The sequence below is a fragment of the Oncorhynchus kisutch genome, linkage group LG16, assembly GCF_002021735.2.
Source record: "Oncorhynchus kisutch isolate 150728-3 linkage group LG16, Okis_V2, whole genome shotgun sequence".
Taxonomy (NCBI): Eukaryota; Metazoa; Chordata; class Actinopteri; order Salmoniformes; family Salmonidae; genus Oncorhynchus; species Oncorhynchus kisutch.
Window position 1 is genome coordinate 50,324,893 of NC_034189.2, and position 14,717 is coordinate 50,339,609.

Sequence of the window (14,717 nt, forward strand, 5' to 3'; positions counted from 1 at the left end):
ACATAGAAGCATGCATTTCAAAGAGCGATTGAATAGGCTGTTCAGGGTCAGCTCCCCAAGGCAGAGATACATCCCATGGTCTTTATATGGTATGACAGAGCAAATACCACTGACTTACTTTAGATCCTGTTCTAACCATCCTATACCAACTAAGATATGTTGTATAAAGCACATGTGGGAATTAATAAACATTTCAAATGTGTCCTTGTATTGTTTTGTCATGTATCTTTCAATGTGTCCTTCCATTATCCATCTATTACATGGTAGTTACTGTTTGCAGCAGTAGTAGTAGTAGTAGTAGTAGTAGTAGTAGTAGTAGTAGTAGTAGTAGTAGTAGTAGCAGCAGTAGTAGTAGTAGTAGTAGCAGCAGTAGTAGTAGTAGTAGCAGCAGTAGTAGTAGTAGTAGCAGCAGTAGTAGTAGTAGTAGTAGTAGTAGTAGTGGTAGTAGTAGTAGTAGTGGCAGCAGTAACAGTAGTAGTGGTGGTAGTAGTAGTAGTAGTAGTAGTAGTGGCAGTAGTAGTAGTAGTAGTAGTAGTAGTAGTGGTGGTGGTAGTAGCAGCAGTAGTGGTGGTAGTAGCAGCAGTAGCAGTAGTAGTAGCAGTAGTGGTGGTAGTAGAGGTAGTAGCAGCAGTAGTAGTAGTAGTGGTAGTAGTAGTAGTAGTAGTAGTAGTAGTAGTAGTAGTAGTAGTAGTAGTGGCAGCAGTAACAGTAGTAGTAGCATCAGCAGTAGTAGCAGTAACAGTAGTAGTGGTGGTAGTAGAGGTAGTAGCAGCAGCAGTAGTAGTAGTAGTAGTAGTAGTGGCAGCAGTAACAGTAGTAGTGGTGGTAGTAGCAGCAGTAGTAGCAATAGTAGTAGTAGCAGTAACAGTAGTAGCAGCAGTAGTAGTGGTAGCAGTAGTAGTAGTAGTAGTAGCAGTAGTAGTAGTAGTAGCAGCAGCAGCAGTAGCAGTAGTAGCAGCAGCAGTAGTAGTAGTAGCAGTAGTAGTAGCAGCGGTAGTAGTAGTAGTAGTTGTAGTAGCAGTAGTAGTAGTAGTAGTAGTAGTAGCAGCAGTAGTTGTAGGAGCAGTAGTAGTAGTAGTTGTAGTAGCAGCAGTTGTAGTAGCAGCAGTAGTTGCAGTAGTTGTAGTAGCAGCAGTAGTTGTAGTAGCAGCAGTAGTAGCAGCAGTAGTAGTAGCAGCAGTAGTAGTAGCAGCAGTAGTAGTAGTAGCAGCAGTAGTAGTAGCAGCAGTAGTTGTAGTAGCAGCAGTAGTTGTAGTAGTAGCAGCAGTAGCAGCAGTAGTTGTAGTAGCAGCAGTAGCAGCAGTAGTAGTAGTAGCAGCAGTAGTAGTAGCAGCAGTAGTTGTAGTAGCAGCAGTAGTTGTAGTAGCAGCAGTAGTTGTAGTAGCAGCAGTAGTAGCAGCAGTAGTTGTAGTAGCAGCAGTAGTTGTAGTAGCAGCAGTAGTTGTAGTAGCAGCAGTAGTAGTAGTAGCAGCAGTAGTAGTAGCAGCAGTAGTTGTAGTAGCAGCAGTAGTTGTAGTAGTAGTAGTAGTAGTAGCAGCAGTAGTAGTAGTAGCAGCAGTAGTTGTAGTAGCAGCAGCAGTAGTAGTAGTAGCAGCAGTAGTAGTAGCAGCAGTAGTTGTAGTAGCAGCAGTAGTTGTAGTAGCAGCAGTAGTAGTAGTAGCAGCAGTAGTAGCAGTAGCAGCAGTAGTAGTAGCAGCAGTAGTAGTAGCAGCAGTAGTAGTAGCAGCAGTAGTTGTAGTAGCAGCAGTAGTTGTAGTAGCAGCAGTAGTAGTAGTAGCAGCAGTAGTAGTAGTAGCAGTAGTTGTAGTAGCAGCAGTAGTTGTAGTAGCAGCAGTAGTTGTAGTAGCAGCAGTAGTAGTAGTAGCAGCAGTTGTAGTAGCAGCAGTAGTTGTAGTAGCAGCAGTAGTAGTAGTAGCAGCAGTAGTTGTAGTAGCAGCAGTAGTAGTAGTAGCAGCAGTAGTAGTAGTAGCAGTAGTTGTAGTAGCAGCAGTAGTTGTAGTAGCAGCAGTAGTTGTAGTAGCAGCAGTAGTTGTAGTAGCAGCAGTAGTAGTAGTAGCAGCAGTAGTTGTAGTAGCAGTAGTAGCAGCAGTAGTAGCAGCAGTAGTTGTAGTAGCAGCAGTAGTAGTAGTAGCAGCAGTAGTTGTAGTAGCAGTAGCAGCAGTAGTAGCAGTAGCTGTGACAGTGTAACTACCGATATCCAAATAAAGGGATATCTTTTTCATATAACATCAGTATTTATGCTGCAATTAAAGTAATGTATTATTATTATTATCATTATTACTACCAGCCCTATGAAACAGTGAGTTCCATTTCAGGGTGATTCCTCCTCTGCCTGTAGCAGTGTTCTCTCCACAGACCGCACTGTGAGTCAGTATCACACAGAACCCACGCCTGCACCCACACACACCCACCGGCCGTATGCACACACACACACTCACGTACGTATACACACAACGTGTTCTCACACACACACACACACATACTCTCCAACAGTTATGTTACAGAACAGTGGCTATGTGAAATCCTTCAACGAGACTCATTTGACTGTTACTAAGGTTTCAGCTGCAGCTGTCATCCTCCTGGGTCTGGTGGGTTCTTGGCCCTTCACCAACTACAGATGCAGGTTATGGAGGTAGCCAGAGGGGGATTCCCACACATTCCTCTCTGTGTGTGTGTGCACACGTATAATGTGATTGTGTGCATGTGGTATGCATGTGTGTGCATGCATACAGTATATGATTGTGTGTGTGTGTCGTACCTGGCTGACTCTAGCTTTACGTGACAGTTGTGGACCTTTTAAAGAGGCCTCTCTCTGAGGTCACAGGGTTCTCCTGAACAGAACATCTCTGCTCCTTTTGTCCTGGGCGTTGTAAAGCACATTCCATAGCAAGAGGCTGACCACTCAGCAAGAGGAACAGGATTCGCCGCCCGCCCAGGGCGTCCACCAAAATGCCTGCAGAAAAAATACCAGCCCACCTAAAACCAGTAGGATGAATGTTCCAGCAGGATGAGTGTTCCAGCAGGATGAGTGTTCCAGCAGGATGAATGTTCCAGTGCACCCAGCAGGATGAGTATTCCAGCAGGATGAGTGTTCCAGCAGGATGAGTGTTCCCACAGGATGATTGTTCCAGCGCACCCAGCAGGATGAGTGTTCCAGCAGGATGAGTGTTCCAGCCACCTAGTCTATATTATTGTGTACTTTGTGTGCCGGTGTGGGAAGTGTATCCTCTCTTGTCTTCTATTATTTCACTAACTGTCGCTGACTGTTTTTTGTAAAGAGGGAGGCCGCCCTCAACAAGGCTCCTCAAGCTTTGCCGCAGAAAAGAAAACATTGGAATGATTGGCAGAGTTGTCTATTGCAGTTGCAAAATACAAGGTTCTCTTTAGAAATGGACAACCTCCCGAGAATGGTAGGAATTGTACTAAATCGGTCAAATTCTTCCAATCATGACACTGCAGAATCTCTAGGACTATTTACATACAGCTAGTCCTGTATTGAATTGACTGATTTTGGAAAATGATATTAAAATAGAATAGTGAATCATCATGAACCATAGTCCAGATGTAGAGAAGACATAAGAGAGTGAACAGACCCTCCGTCTTTATAAAAGGCTGCACATCTACTTCAGCAGTAAAGTTTGAGGTTATGCATGACACACCACAGGACATGGTGAAACTGGTTCCTTGTTTGCCCTTCATTTTGAAACACCTACACATCTCCAAGCCAGAGACACAACAGGGATGGTGTAATTAATACAGGGCAATATTAACAAGCCCCAAAAATGATACTGTCTAATAATGGTTCTTGTTGGGCTCTGTCAATGATCTGTGCTTGCATGCAAAGCATTCTCCCTAAACACATGACAACAGTCCTCTTCTCATTTTGCCCAGTGCCCAACAACTATCTCTTAGAGAGCACTCTTTCCTTCCCAGCGGTGATTTGAAATGTAATTAATCGTAAATTCTGAGTGACTTAACTGTCTAATAGCCCCCCCCTTTCTCTCCATCATACTCTCTCTCTCTCTCTCTGCCCCCCCCTCTCTCCATCATACTCTCTCTCTCTCTGCCTCTCTTTCCCCCCCTCTCTCTCCATCATACTCTCTCTCTCTCTCTCTTTCCCCCCCTCTCTCTCCATCATACTCTCTCTCTCTCTCTCTCTCTCTTTCCCCCTCTCTCTCTCTCTCTCTCTCTCTCTCTCTGTCTCTCTCTCTCTCTCTCTCTCTATCATACTCTCTCTCTCTCTAACAGTCAGTCTGTTTTCATAATCCGGTGAAGAAGTGTATATTTTCCACCCACCCAGATTTGATCCCTTTAGACACCAATACATTACCTGAATGTAAATGACTATGGTGTGAGCCAGCCACTCTCTGGGAATATTGCTAAAACATTCAGTGAGATGTTTCAAGCTACACCGCACAGAGACTCGATAACGCATACTTTCATTACATAAGTCAGTTACTCTGTCTTTTTCCATACAATTGTCAGATACTGTAGGCTATACAGAAAAACATTGGAATCCTTACATCTAGAGTAGCTTCAATAACATTGGTCTAGTTTCACCCGTTTGGGTTGGGTCGAGGCACAGCAGGTCTTCTGATCCATGGATTTCTCCCCAAACTGCTGGTTAATTCATTCTAATTAGATTTGACCCTTGTGACTCTAGAGGTTAAATAATTCCCATTGATTTTGTGTGCTGGTTGCTGTTGCTCAGATAGTGGATGGAGCAGAAAGATACTGTGGCTGTTATATAAGGGTTATAGCTAGTCTCTGTGTCCATACAAGGCCTGAATTAAGAACACATATTCCTAGTCACAAGGCTGTCAATATAATAGCTGATGAAGGAAGGGAAATGGGTAATGACATTCAATATTAAGATGTGAATTGTGTGTGTCGGCGCTGGAGTGCTTTGCGTGGGGTATGGAGTGGTCAGCTGGCGGGTGTTTTCTGGGTAGGTACTGTGGGGGCTAAAAGCTCTGGAAAGCAGTGTGTGGGAAGGAAGCCTCCTCTCTCTCTCACACACACACACACACACACACACACGCCGACACACACGCTCAGGAGTGTTAAGCTGAGGGTGGGAGGCGCTAGGTAGTTAAGCTTGCTTGCAGCTAGCCCATTGATCAGTATGGACTGGGACTGCCACAACAGACACTGCTCACAGACAGACTGACCAACAGACAGACAGATGGACAGACAGACAGAGGACAACACCTATACTCTGTAGGCTACTGCAGAGAGAGAGAGACGAGGAAAAGAGAGTGAGATTGCCACAACAGGTTTCCATAGACTGCTGTAGAGAGAGAGTGAGAGGGAGACGGAGAGATGAGAAAATAGAGAGAATTGAAAATCAGATAATGAAAGAACAGTGACCAGTGAATGGAGAGAAGATCAATAATAACAGAAAAAATATGCAAAACAAGACTAAGACAAAAAACGACATTGTGAAGAGAGAGAGAAAGAGAGAGAGAGAGAAAGAGAGAGAGCGAGAAAGAGAGAGAGAGAGAAAGAGAGAGAGAGAGAAAGAGAGAGAGCGAGAAAGAGAGAGAGAGAGAAAGAGAGAGAGCGAGAAAGAGAGAGAGCGAGAAAGAGAGAGAGAGAAAGAGAGAGAGCGAGAAAGAGAGAGAGCGAGAAAGAGAGAGAGCGAGAAAGAGAGAGAGCGAGAAAGAGAGAGAGCGAGAAAGAGAGAGAGCGAGAAAGAGAGAGAGCGAGAAAGAGAGAGAGCGAGAAAGAGAGAGAGCGAGAAAGAGAGAGAGCGAGAAAGAGAGAGAGCGAGAAAGAGAGAGAGGAGCCAGAGCACGTTGTTCGGAGTGTTCTGAGCAGACACTGTCTGGACCATGTGCACAGGTAAGAACTCACTATCTCAGCTGTGCGTGTGTCTGTGTGTGTGCATACTGTATGTGTTTGTATATGTGTGTCTTTGTATTTGGAGCACTGCAGACGATTCACAGCTACAGCTGTGTTAAATTTGCCTAGATATTGCTCTGCAGTCAAACAGTCACGCTGCTGATTACTCTGAAATCCTATCAGTACTGTTCTGCTTACAGTACTCTTTCAAAATGAGCTCTACCGATCATGTTGTAGAAATGTGATAAGGATATTTGTCTTACCAATGTCTCCAGTCTTGTTGAGATGAAGGAGAAGGAATCATTTACCATTGACAACAGCTGCTAAGGAAAAAGAGGGTGTTTGTGCATGTGTGTGTTCACTTATGATTTGTTCCCCGACATTTCTTTCGGAAGCAATGATATTGGGAAAGTCCTGAGAGTGCCGGTGTGTGTGTTGGGGGTATGGTGAAGGCTGAAGAGGGTGGGACCCAAGATAGGTGGTTGATATTGCCTTTTTTTTATACTTGTTTAAGTAGATTTCACGTTAGTGTTCCTTATAGTAGAGTTTTGCCACCTTAGAATCTTTGGTGTCTTTTTTGTGTTTCTTTAGGAGTGTCTGTGGGTTTAGACTTGGCAGTGAAAGAGCAGGTGTGTTAGGGGGAATAAATAACAAGTCGTCTGCCACTCATGCAAGAAATGATTTTACAAATGCAGATTGACCACACAAATAATTATCACTCTCTCTCCCAGTCAATTTCTGAGATGTTGACTCACATTACCTTTTGACTTCTTTGATTTTCAATTTCTAGTTGATTTGAAGCAATCGGTGTGTCATGTACTTGCGACAGTATACTGACGGTCTCGATGAACCGTCTGTCTCCGTCTTCATTATCAGATGTCGAATAACCAACCATGGCATGAAAAACACATTTGATTGTGACATTGGTTAAACCTATATTGACCTATAAGAGACCCCCTCCCACGAATGGCCTGGGGGTTTCGGAAGTGTTTGCGGTAGACAATGAGATCAGCGGTAATTATGGAGAATGTATGTCTTCTGTGGATAGGCACCAACTTGCCTTCGCGGAAGGCATTGCGAAGCGCGGCACTTCCGACCCATAGCCTTGGTGTGCGGTCCATAAAAGAAAACCCTCGAGGCGCATGGCAGGCAGGCTAAGGATATGGACGGGGAATCGACACGAGGAGGAGGAGATGAGAGGATATTGGTAAGACATCATGAGGTAGCCTTGGCTACATTCTCGATAATGCACTTTTTACGCGTTTGTAAGAACTTTCCTGTCCACTTCTTGGAAACAGAAGTCGGTTTTGTTTCTCAATGTTTTCTCAGATCAGCTACAACTCGACGTGGACCGTTCAACACATGCAGTCACAAAAGGTAGGCTGGTTGAATGGATAAAAACATTTCTTTAGCTTAGGGTTTGAGCTACTTTAGTGGTGAGAATAATGGCTAGATTTTCTGAAATCTGGTTGTTCTGAAAATAATGTTATATAATGTTTGCTTGCAGGGCAAAATAGAATGCCAACATTCCAATGCGCTTATCACATTGGTTTATTCTGTAAATTAAACTGATGAAAGTTCTACGTTATCATTAAAGTTGATAGGCAATGCTAGAACGAAGCTATAGATAGGCTACTGCAGAATTATGGGACAAGTTGTGTTCTGGTGTGTGTGGTAGGTAGCGCAACAAAGTGTGTGGTCTCGCGGCTTGGCGCAGCCAGGGTCTCACGGTCGGACGAAGTTGGCTCCAGATCACTGGAATGCGCCTAGCGTTTTGATCTCTTTTATAAACACAACGGTCGCTCATTAACTAAATGACACTTGTCTATTTTAACATAGAACCGTGAACCATAATGTTAAACGAAACTGGTTTTGAGAAAGGTTTCTGGAGTTAACAGGTTTTTTTTGTTGCCTTTTGGAGGAGAGAATGGACAGCCTGGTCTCATAGACTAGACGTAACATATCAACACTCAAATCAGAATATTTTAAGTTTGAACATATTAACACTCAAATTAGTATATGTTAAGTTTGGTATGGTTATATAAGATAGAAGGTTACTTAATGCAAAAACGAAAGGAGGGTGGTATAACACAAACCCAAAGGTTCATCCCAATGGTTGCGTTCGAATCTCATCACGGGTGTCTAGCAACAAAAGTTGTGTGTTCGAATCTCATCTTGGATAACTTTAGCAATTTAGCTAATTAGCAACTTTGCAACTACTTACTACTTTATAGCTACTTTGCAACTACTTAGCATGTTAGCTAACCCAAAGCCTTTAACCTAACTCCTAACCCTAACCTTAAAGGAAAGATTCGCCCATTTCTGAGGGATGTTCTATCCATTCCTGAGGTCATTTGTTGTTTTCATGTGTATCTGAGCTATTGCCATTCTAGCAGGCAGAAATTAGGCCGGTATGACGTAGCATTGTCATAAAGCTGCCCTCACAACACTGGAAGTTAATAAGAATACAACTTTTGGATTGCGAAAATGACTAACGTACATGTCCGATTTCAATACAGGTCGATGTCAACACGGGAGATTGTCTTCTCTTGAATGAGCCATTACAGTATTCCTACCTTGAGAAATTTGTCATTTAATAGAGGGTCCACCACATTGTCTGCCTCTTCAGTCCAGGGTGCATTGCATGGTGCCATTGCATGGCCGTTGTGACTCCACTCTGTGAGGCACATCGATCTGCAGGTTGAACATGGTGAGATTGTAGTCTCCTAAATTGATAGTGCAGTTTGTTTAGGCTATTTTACAGCCAACTAGCTACTTCACATGCTGATATTGCCTTTGGTATTATTGTGTTTAGCTACGTTTGCTAGCTAGATAGCTAGCCAGCCAGCAAAAAGAGAGGATTGTATTGTGGGTTTTGTAGTTAACTTGAGCTGCAACAGATTTTCACAACGATTTTCACATGTTGCTACCAACCTTATTATAACGATAAAAATAAACATTTGTTCACAAAATATATGGTTTAGCACTGTAAATGATAGGAATTAGTGGTTTTTCTTTTAACCCTAACTTTAACCCATAGCCTAGCTAACGTTAGCCACCTAGTTAACGTTAGCCACATCAAATTGGAATTCGTAACATCATACGTATTGCAAATTTGTAACATATCATACAAATTATAAATCATAACATATACGAAATGGATGATGGACTTCCACAAATTAATACTTATCATACTAATTTGAGCATCTCGGTTGTTCGTTTACTATGTTACATCTACCCCTGAGTCTAGGTTGGAGGGGTGGTATGTGAGGAGAGGGGGAATTCTTGTGTGTTTTGGAATGCGATTACCCAGGGGAGAACCCATGACTGAAAAGAGGGAGAGAAGGGGCCAGAAGGAAGAATGAGGCAAGTTCTGAAAGGACTACGCACATTCCTCGGCTTCCTCATTAGTTCTAAACGGTATTTGGGTTGCTGACATGTTGTTTCGTCTTCACATGATACCGTCTATGCTGATGGATCTGCTGACTGACAGCCCAGTGTCCAAGGGAAAGTAGTCAGATGACGAAGACTAACTAGGCTATTCGCACTCTCACCTATTTTACACCAAAACTACTGTTTCTTTCACTCAAAGGTCAGTCTTTTAAAGAAATAGAAAAAAGCACATGATTATGCTACCACCAGCACATTTCTTTGTTTGCACTGCAACATTGTAGATATAGCCTGAGCCTAATGTAAAATGCTGTCACAGTTATAGGTTAGTTTGGATTTCTGGCCTGTTTTTTTCCAATCCTTTCCAACAGGTGGAGAGGTATGGTAGGCTACTGAGCTACAGGTGTAGGTTATTAATTTGACCAGTTTCTCAGAACAGGAAAATAATCCTGCAGCAACAGGAAATGTAAATTATTGTGTGGATTATAATTAAAGGACATGTTTGTAGGTGTTGATACAAACTTTAGAAGTATTTTTAAACCGTGAACACACTACATGTTTGCATTTCCTGCGACAGCGGGGTGGTCAAATTAAGATCCAACACCTGTACAATGGTTTCGCTAAGGGTCAAAATACCTGACAATGGAATCTCCTAAATATTCCAACTATCCACTGTCATAAAGAAGGTAGACAAAATGTACATTTTATCAATGCATATTGACAGTTAGTCTATGCTCAGTGGTGTAAAGTACTTAAGTAAAAAATACTTTAAAGTACTACTTAAGTTGTTTTTTGGGGTATCGGTACTTTACTATTTATATTTTAACAACTTTTACTTTTACTTCACTACATTCCTAAAGAAAAATAATGTACTTTTTACTCCATACATTTTCCCTGACACCCAAAAGTACTGGTTACATTTTGAGTTCTTAGCAGGACAGGAAAATGGTCCAATTCACGCACTTATCAAGAGAACATCCCTGGTCATCCCTACTGCCTCTGATCTGGCGGACTCACTAAACACCAATACTTTGTTTGTAAATGATGTCTGAGTGTTGACGTGTGCCCCTGGCTATCCATAAATGTAAAAAACAAGAAAATCATGCCATTTGGTTAATATAAGGAATTTGAAATTATATAATTGAAAGTGTATTTTAGCAATTACATTTACTTTTGATACTTAAGTATATTTTAAACTAAATACTTTCAGACTCAAGTGGTATTTTACTGGGTGACGTTCATTTTTATTTGAGTCATTTTCTATTACGGTATCTTTACTTTTAACTCAAGTATGACCGTTAGTGGTTAGAGCGGTGGGCCAGTAACCGGAAGGTTGCTGGATCGAATCCCTGAGCTGACAAGGTAAAAATCTGCCTTTCTGCCCCTGAACAAGGCAGTTAACCAACTGTTCCCCGGGCGCCGAAGACGTGGATGTCGATTTAAGGCAGCCCCCTCTCACCCCCACCCCTCTGATGGAAGACACATTTCAGTTGAATACTAGGTATCCCCCTTTCCAATTGGGTACTTTTCCCACCACTGCCTACGCTTCCCCAAATATTTCAAGTAGATAAATGCAGAAATGAAAATATGAGACAAATATCAGTAATGAATATAATACTGTAGCATCAAAGGTATATGTCTACCAGAGTTTACTATGGTTCAAGCAGTAATGGTGGTGCTGGATTAGCATAAAATCATCTGAGATTGTCCACTCTTCGATGCCAGCCTACAAAAGCAATCGCCCACTCACAAATGACAATTATTCCAATGAGCAACCCGATCCTGAAGTGGGATTCTATCAGCTCTCAGCACCCACATCAGATTGGAATGACTAGTCTACCACACATTCCTCAACATTTCATGTTGCAATGAAAAGAGGAGAACTTGTGGTGCGTTTGGTGTGTGTGTGTGTAGACTTGTGGATGTGTGTTACAGTTAGTGATGTGCAGGCGGCAGTATCTCCTGTACTGTAGGTGTGTTTGTCAGATGTTTGAGGTGGATGACTTGTGTGAGAGGACTAGTGAGTGTCCATGTGGGCAGTGTCTTACTGTTTCTCTCCACATAGGGGCAGTGTTTAACTGTTTCCCTCCTCATAGGGGCAGTGTCTTACTGTTTCCCTCCCCATGGGGGCAGTGTTTTACTGTTTCCCTCCCCATAGGGGCAGTGTTTAACGGTTTCCCTCCCCATCGGGGCAGTGTCTTACTGTTTCCCTCCCCATATGGGCAGTGTTTAACTGTTTCCCTCCCCATAGGGGCAGTGTCTTACTGTTTCCCTCCACATAGGGGCAGTGTCTTACTGTTTCCCTCCCCATAGGGGCAGTGTTTAACTGTTTCCCTCCCCATAGGGGCAGTGTCTTACTGTTTCCCTGCCCATAGGGGCAGTGTTTAACTGTTTCCCTCCCCATAGGGGCAGTGTTTAACGGTTTCCCTCCCCATAGGAGCAGTGTTTAACTGTTTCCCTCCCCATAGGGGCAGTGTCTTACTGTTTCCCTCCCCATATGGGCAGTGTTTAACTGTTTCCCTCCCCATATGGGCAGTGTTTAACTGTTTCCCTCCACATAGGGGCAGTGTTTTACTGTTTCCCTCCCCATAGGGGCAGTGTTTAACTGTTACCCTCCACATAGGGGCAGTGTTTAACTGTTTCCCTCCCCATAGGGGCAGTGTTTAACTGTTTCCCTCCCCATAGGGGCAGTGTTTAACTGTTTCCCTCCCCATAGGGGCAGTGTTTAACTGTTTCCCTCCACATAGGGGCAGTGTTTAACTGTTTCCCTCCACATAGGGGCAGTGTTTAACTGTTTCCCTCCCCATAGGGGCAGTGTTTAACTGTTTCCCTCCACATAGGGGCAGTGTTTAACTGTTTCCCTCCACATAGGGGCAGTGTTTTACTATTTCCCTCCCCATAGGGGCAGATGAGGGCAGCGCACAATTGGCACAGCGTCTTCCGGGTTTGGGTTTGGCCGGGGTAGGCCGTCATTGTAAAAATAATTTGTTCTTAACTGACTTGCCTAGTTAAATAAATATTAAACAAAAAAAATGCGTCTCTACCCGCTTACATGCACATAACTCCTCCACTTTGAACAGCCAAGTACCCTTGGCTCCAGGTTTCCATGGCAACACACTGCAGAAACGCAGCACAGGAAGAACCAATGGAAAACCATCTAGGTCACCTGATGGCCAAACTAAATTTGACAGAACTACCGTAGATGAATTGTATTCATTTATTTGATTTTAACAGTGACACAATGAATGATCAAGAGTCAGATACAACACAATATGATTTGCTCTGTACTTGAGATCATGGCACCATTATTCTTTTCATGGCACTTTCTCTGGGTCAGTTGCTACACGGAAAACCAACTCCCCTAGTTTTTCTCAATGAGTGTCCTCTTCCAAGACTCCCGATTCACATATATGTCAGAGTTACTTGCGCCTCCGGACCAGTCGTTGACTGAGAAAGCCCAGCCCCCTAATGCTACCGGCTCCTTTTGAAGAAGTCTGCCATCTCCATGTCACACTGCATGACTGACTGACTTTCTGTCACACATACATACTGAAGTATGTGGATTCATTGAGAGATAAAAGACTGAGAAATATAGGATAGGAGAAGTACACGATGGACACAGGTGAGAAAAGAGCCAAAGAACAGACAAGTAGAAAGAAATAGAGAACACTGGGTCCTGCCTCGAGACTGACACATCTACAGCTCATTACTTATTGAACACACTGGAATGCTGTTTCACATGGAATCTCTCTCTCTCTTTCTTCCCCTCCCCCTCTATCTGCCCACTCTCTCTTTCTTCTTCCACCCCCCCTCTCTTTCTTCCTCCCCCTCCCTCTCTCTCTCTCTGCCCCCTCTCTCGTTCTCGCAGAGGAAAGAAAGGTGACAAGGAAAAGAGCTGCCACAGAGAGAGAGAGAGTGAGAGAGAGAGAGAGTGTGTGTGTGTGTGTGTGAATGGTGAAGCTGGACTGAAAGAGATGCCAGGAGCCCTGGGTCTGGGAATCACACACATCAAACACAGTGAGTACAAAACCTGTTGGGGTGAGTGTGTGTCATCGTGGTTGTGTATCCGTCAGATGTTTTACTAGTTGTACAGGTCTCTCATGTGTGCAGCAGTGTGTGTGTGCATGTGGTTGTAACTATTGTTATGTATGGTAAGGTTTAGGGCTTGGGGTCACTCTACACCCTCTGAGCATATGGCTGTGTTATGAATGAATGGACTTGGCCTCTGGAGGAACAGCGTGTGCCATGTTCTATAGGACCCTGACTTTATCAATGGGCTACATGAGAGAGACCTGGCATTGGCTGGGGACAGGAGCCAATCAAAATACAGCATGTTAGTTGTAAAAGTCAGGATGTATGAATGAATCAGAGATGATGAAGGTGAGTGTGTTGGTGTGCGTGTGTGTATGAAGAGAGTTGTCCGACTGACCCCAGCTCACACACTGAACCAGTTGGTTGATTGCAGGCCCATAGCTGTGAGAACCCCATCGGGACAATGAACAGGGCTAAAATTAGCAGTCAAGGCCACCTGTCTGCAACACGGCCAGAGAGGAAACGGGAAGGAAACGGAGAGGGGGAGACAGGGGCCATTAAGGGCACAGCTCACACTTACCCCTGCAGAAAAGTTGCCTCTCTCTTCAAATACCTCTCACGTCGCCAGCTCTCACAGAGGAGAGAGGGAGGGGAGTGAAATGAGCCATGACTGTTGGTTAGTGCTCACATGGTGGTGGAAAGACATATTCAGTGTTATGAGTTCTGCTAACTCTTTAACATCTTATCATGCCCCGCTAGTTTCCTGTCTACCTGACAGCAGACGAGCCAGGGAGTCTCCTCTGTCTCTCACCTGCTGCCCCTACCTTTCCCCCCAATCTCTAGGACAAGGGGAGGTCTAGGAGAATTCAGTCATCATGGGTAGTAGGAACCTAACCATAGACTGCGTTTGCAGAACTGATTGTAAATGGAACTAGCATTTAAAGCCTCCATCCTAAGAAGCCTGCGAGTCACATGATCCATCTCATTGTGGACTTGACTATTCATTTAGTGTACTATTCAATCAGATCCGCTTTGGCCGACATCTGCATAGCGGTTGTTTTGGCGGTGTCGGTGGTGGAGCTGTCAAATCCACAAGCGGCTCCTGGCGTTATACCAGAAGAGGACATTGCCATTGGCTGAACGGAGTCACATGAACAGAAATCCCATGCAGCCTTCTTTACAAGTTTGAACACTGAATTGTGTATTACGTTCAATGATTTTTCAATTTGAGCATAATTATTTCTATATAGCCTAAATGTTCTCATTCTGAATTTCTAACGCGTGGGTGTGGCTTCGTGACAATTATCGCAAGAGCAGCTGCTCACCGATTTGAGGGCTTCAACCCAGTTCCACTTCCAACACCGCCAAAACATCTGCTATGCGGGTGTCTGCAATCGCTGTTTAATGCTTGATCTGATTGAATCTAGGCCTTGGTGTTGTCTGCTCTGTCC